Source organism: Rhea americana, unplaced genomic scaffold (assembly GCF_003343005.1).
Source record: "Rhea americana isolate MKP2758 unplaced genomic scaffold, rheAme1 scaffold_503, whole genome shotgun sequence".
Taxonomy (NCBI): Eukaryota; Metazoa; Chordata; class Aves; order Rheiformes; family Rheidae; genus Rhea; species Rhea americana.
Genome location: NW_028186650.1, coordinates 123,306 through 129,305, shown reverse-complemented (window position 1 = coordinate 129,305; position 6,000 = coordinate 123,306). Strand labels below are relative to the sequence as shown.

At 39.1% G+C, this 6,000-nt stretch overlaps 1 protein-coding gene across 4 annotated transcripts in view; it reads left to right on the top strand.

The window, feature by feature from the left end:
* Positions 1-6,000, top strand: part of SH3YL1 (SH3 and SYLF domain containing 1) — a 57,787-nt gene that overhangs the window by 358 nt on the left and 51,429 nt on the right. For 3 of the 4 annotated variants that reach the window (XM_085317769.1, XM_085317770.1, XM_085317766.1), the window contains exon 1: positions 838-960. The exons of the other annotated variant lie outside the window; for it this stretch is intronic. The gene's annotated coding sequence lies outside the window, so the exon portion shown is untranslated. Of the gene's footprint in view, positions 1-837; positions 961-6,000 lie in introns of those variants that run through there. 4 annotated transcript variants of the gene reach the window in all.

Genomic DNA, 6,000 nt, shown 5'->3' with positions numbered 1-6,000 from the left:
GCAGTGAGTATCGCCGCCGAGGGTCCCGCGGCGGCGGCCGCCCGCTCGGGGGGGAGGCGGGAGCGCCGGCCAGGGTCAGGGAGGCGGAGGCAGGGCCCGGCCCGCAGCGCCCGGGAGAGCGCCCCGAGCTCCGCGCCGGCCCGCGGGTTGCTGCCCCGGCGGGTGTCCCCGGTGCCAAACTCTGGCACGCACGGAGCGACGAGCTCCTGAAAGGCCAGCGGGGCTCAGCTTGTCCGTTGATTCCCCACTTTCCCACCCCTCCCCCCGCCAGCGGCAGCATGTGGTGAGTCGCCAGACTAGAAATGTGAGAAACACCCAGCGTGGCTTCGGCCCCACTAGGCTGGCGCTGACCAGAGCGGCCTGGTTTTTGTTTTTATTTTTTTCCCCTCCTTGTGTGTGGTTTAATCTGCGGGGTTGCCACACGGCTCCAGCTGGGTTTTGTAACGCTGGCTCCCTCCCAGCCCGGCGCTGACAGGGCGCGGCCGAGGGCTGGATGCCTCTGCTGCTTTGAAGACGAGCTCGCCTTGTTTTTTTCAGTCAAAATGTAGTTTGGAGATTAAAAATGTAAAACTTTAACTTTATGCAAAATCTGAGACTTTCAAAGCAGAGGGATTAATAATTAAAAATTATGACCTGACAATCTTTTATCAAGTATATTTTCTCCAAAATTGAGTTAATTGTGCGTTTCCTTTTATCTAGCTTCATATACTGGCCTATATATGACGTGTTTGTCATAACTGTGTYTGTCCAACTGCATTTTTTTTCTTTGCAATGGAAATAGTTTGTGTTCAGAAGCATTCGTTTTATATCCACTGTTCCTTGGTTCTTCTCTCTCAGCACTGTGTCACTCCGCTGTAGCACTGGTCCCTTGCAGGTGTCAGGAATGCAAAGGTGGTGAATTCAGAAAGGGGCCACAATACTGCTCAGCTATCAGATACAGGCTTAGTGGAGAAGAGAAGGGTAAGACAAGTCAGCTGTGTAGTTCTCACACAAAGATCTATTATRTTTCATAAACTGAGTAATGTTGAGTGCCACTGTTCCTGCTTTCTATCAAATAAAGTTGCTTGAGACACCAATATAGGAAATACGTTTCCCTACCACTCCCTTGCCATGCAGGTGTGGGCTGAGGAAGAGAAAAGCGAGACTGTGTAAGGAAGTGAGTTTTGAAAGACTACTCTGGAGTTCATGTAAAACCTTGTGTATGAGTATGTATATGTGTGTATATGTGTGTGTGTGTAGATCTTTGCAGGATTGGCACCTGTACGGGGCTTTTTTATAGACATGTTTGGTGAGTTAATGTGTAGGTGTGGCTAGCTGCAAGATTGAGAATAAGTGTTTCATATTATCTTTGGAGGAGGGGAAGCTGTTGGCTTAAGTGTTCTGCATTTCCATTCTTTAGCAGTAKAAGAGAGTCCGTCTATATCTTGTTCAGTTAATTTCAACTTCATACCATTGCAATAGGCAATAACTAAATTCACCGTTGTTCTTTGTCTTGTATCATGGTTTTTCACTGCTGATAACTTTTTTTTTCTGGTATGATAACTCTGTTTTTTCTGAACGTCTGTAACATTATTGTAAGAGACCATATAAGACTGCAGCAGAGAATAGGCTGTATGACTTAATTTGAGAGAAATGCTATTATGGACAAGGCAACCTAAGAGTTTAGATGAAACTAGAGCTCTTCAAACTGTTGATTAATAAATACCAAACATGTACTTTTAATCTTCTGATTCTTTTTTAACATTCTTTATTCCTTTTTATTTGAAGAAGTGTTTTCTGTCAAATTAATTGTAGAAGTTACGTTAACTGTGGGAATCACTAATTAGTTAAATTTGACTGAAGCACATAGGGAACTGGGACATCTATGAAAAGGAGAAATGGGAGGGACAGAACAAGCATAGCTGTTTTAGTGATAGTTAAATATTTTCTGCAGGGAATGGCTGGTATCTGTATTTTGTTAGACTGCCCAAATATTTTTTCATGTAGGTTACTGTGGTAGTATATGCAGCTGCCTTGTAGTGCATGTTGACTGTCATGTTATGTGTTTGTTCTCTCTATGCTTCCATCCCTAGAGAGAAGATGAAACAAGATGGTGGGTGGTGTGGATTTTTTTTTGATTCTCTTCTTAAAAGCACAACTTTGTTTTACTCAAAGTTTTCTTGTTTAAATATCAATGTACTTATTTTACTTATTTACCTGCTTGGATTGCCTTGAAGCTTATTCTTCATGATGAAAATAGAATTAGCAATCCAAAAATGGGATTCTCTTTGAGATTTTCCCCTTATCTCCATGTCTAAATTTAACATATCGTACCAGCACTTATAATAGAGTGAGGAGAGATAGGCAGAACTGAATTTCTAGCTCTTATTTAACTTCAGTCATGTTAGTGTACACTTGCTTAGTGTACAGTACCCAGCCCCTTTCATACCAAATGTTTACACATCAAACACATTACAATAACTGTATATAGAAGGAGTTGGTAGTTTCAGCTACACATCTTGCAGGGCTTGGGCGGCAAGGTGGGTAGGAGTGGTGGAGCACTTTGAGCAGAAGCCTGCAATTCTCGTAGTACTAATTCCTAGAGGAGTTCACTCATGAGTCTCAGACTAACCCCGAGGTAACTGCCTTTAGTGCTTGTTGCATCAGTATTCCAGTGTCTTTTTATCCTTGAAAATAGTCTTTTCTGACTGTGTTTGCACAAATTGAGTGTCAGTCAGTTCTTTGTCATCAGGAAGCTGAGGGATTTTTTTCATGTCTTGGGCCACTTCAGCTTCAGTAGAGGACAGTAGACTTGTTTCAGTTATGTGCTTCTGACGTTTAAGTTAATGTTGTTTAAATGCTTTATGTAGTGTGTAGTTCATTTTCTGGCCTTTTTTGACATAGAATTCTTGTGGAAATTCTTGAGTGAAAGGTTTAGTAGTGTATCAGTGTTATAATGCTCATTTAGTCCCCTGCTTTATTACTTATGATTAGATTTATGGTTTTCATTTGCACTAAGCTAAAGCTAATACAACAAATGTTCAGTGACACTAAGCAGGGTGTCTTCTATACCAACTGAGTTGGAAGAGGTATTGGCAGGTAACTTGCTTGCCTAACGTTGGTCCTAAACTACAGTGTTGAGATGCGCTAATATAGGCTCAGGTGATTAATAGAAGATAATAATGTGTATAAACTGCATGTAGGTGCTCCATATTTCCTTTGTACTCCAGTTATATCTGTTCTGGTCATATTGTCTAGTATTTCTGGTCTAAGAAAGAGAAGTTTTTAGTTCACAAAAACATGTAACAAAACACAAACTCTACTAGTAGCTCTTTTTGCTAAAGATTCTTTTGCTAAAGATTCTCCCTCCCCTGGCCAGCCATCATGCATCTCAGAAGTGAGAATTTGAAGAATCCACTCATAACCAGTGATCTTTGTTCTGGTTACCAACATTTAATAACCCTCCCAGCAACTTAAAAGGCTTTTGTATTGATTACATTTGAGTAAGCAATTACCAGCAAATATAATCAGAGGTATTCTGTGTAAGAGAACATTTAGTTTCTTGGTAGGTATTTTGATGTCTTCCCTATAACTCTTGTGGGTGGGTTACCTTTTCTCCTCATGCCAAGCTACAGCTCAAATGTAGAACTTTGAACTTGGGATTTTAGGGTTCTTGTCGTTGCTAGAAGTTACAAGAATTTTTAAAGATTTGTATACACATGTTCCTCTGTTCTGCTTTTCATGGGGTTGAACAAAGATATGTGATGTGCTTTCCAGAACAAATCATCAGACTCACCTGTGCCTCAGGCAGTTAGTTATCTTCACATACCACAGCTGATCAGAAATGGAAGATCACCTAGTTAAAACATCATGCCTATACAAAGTGAACCCATTTTTCTTTAAAGTGTCTTGTATACATTCAGTATCATTTTATTCTGGCATATTCCAACTCTCATCAGAAAGTTCATCCTTCTAAGAAATTAGAGGAAATTCAGTGTCTCAACTTGATTTTTTCTCCAAGCTGACTTGAGTACAGAACCTGCTGGGAAACAAACTCATCAAATCCTTTTGATAATGTGGGGGACTGTGTTTCAGGTTTTTTTTTTTCAAATTCTTTGATTTTTCTCAAGGAAATAGTTAATTCAAAATGTGATTGAGGACTGATATCCTATTATCAAGTGATACCCTTTTTTGTTTGGATTAGTTAAGTTCTTTGCTCTTCATGAGAAAAGTAAAAACATATGCACATACAGTGAAACTGACTTTTTATTGTTAWTTTTATATGCAATCTCAATTTTGTTTATGAGCTCCGGCATCATAAGAGCACATATTAACTGATGGAAAAAGCTGTAGCAGTGAAGGCAGACTACCAACACTGGCAGGTATCTCTGTCTAAAGCTTTGTATGTGTTTGGACACTTTATATGTGAAAATACCTACACTGGTGTAGCTAACAGACATAAATACTATTATCACATTTCATATCATTTAATTTATTCAAGCAGCCTATGCAGAGGCTAAGCTTATTTTGGACATGTTAKTTTATGATTACTGCATTTTAAGTAAATTTTGTTTTGCTTTCGGAGAGGTAGCTGATCATTGGCTAACACTTTAGTTTGTCTTGGTAGGCTTCAATTTACAAATTCCCTGTGTTTAGGAGACAGCAGCCTAAAAGCTTGGCCAGAAAGGAGAAGTCCCCTTCAATAAAGTGGTAGCAGAAAACCCTAAACCAGTGTTATACTGAGAAGGAGTAAGAGCAGTTTAGCTTGGAACACTAGCTAACAGGAAAAGCAGAGTTTGGGGGCAGTGGAGTAATAGAGCAGTTTCCTTTAAGGAGTTCAGAGTTGCCACAATTGTATGTCTCCAATAGTATTGGATTCCCTGGGGTTGTCTTCAGAGGTGTTTTATTTTCCAGAACTGACATTAATACATTATAAAAATAATACAAAAAAAAGTCTTACAGAGGTGAGAGTAAAGGAAGAAACTTGTTCTCGATAACCTGTTCTCTAGCTCCATAATTCTTATCAGTGGAAAGGCTTCTGTTTGAAGTGGTTCTTTTCTGAATAAATACTTACGATTCTTTAGTTTYCATTTTGACTTCATCCTGTGTATTTGCATAGCAACAGCCAAATGTAATGCAGAGGACTGGATTTTTGTTTGTTTGTTTGTCTCTGACTTTTTGGCTGCCTTGGAATAAGTACACAGTTGCAGTTTGAAGTTCCATACAAGTTTTTAGAAATGATAATTCTGAAAATAGTATTTGTCTTTTTTCTTTTTTCCCCTCAAGTGAACCATTTCTAAAAATGTGTTTTGGAAATGTAAGCTTCGTAAGTTCTGAATGATTTCTTATTACAGCCTTCCCCACAATTTTACCACAAATCTTCAAAATCTTGTAAGTCTTTCTGTGAAATTCATTTTTCTTACTTAAAATATAATCTTTGGGATATTTTTCTCTTAGAGAAGCTACTGTCTTCTTTTATGTGACATTCCTTTTCCATATTTGATTCCTTGAAAGGTAGATTTAGTTGTAACTCCAGTATGTTCATATGTTTTTACCTGTGCAAAGGTTGTCGGTCAACTTTAGATTATTGCGGGTAAAACAAAGGAAAACAATCTGTTTTTAACATACAGAAGTTTAATTTTTAAGCTTTATTTTTAAGTGCCATTTCACTTGTTTCCAAAGCAATGTTTKACAAGAAAAATAATATTATTCTAAATTTCCTTCTGTCTTAGGTTAACGTTTAAATTCCTCCAGCTGCTTGTTTTGTATGCTGAATGCTACAGGTTCTGTAGACCACCTTCTGCTCTGTTATCCCAYCTCCACACTGCCACCACCAGATTTTTAAGAGCTTAACTAATGAAATACTGTCCAGTAAACTTCCTGTTATCCAGGATGGGGAAGGAGGAAAAGGTAGTTACACATCGCACAGTGCAAAAACCCTTAGGAGTACAAAGGCGCATACAAATTGCTGAAGTAATGACCATATGGAGTCTTCTAGTGTTAACTGCAGTTCAGCTCCCA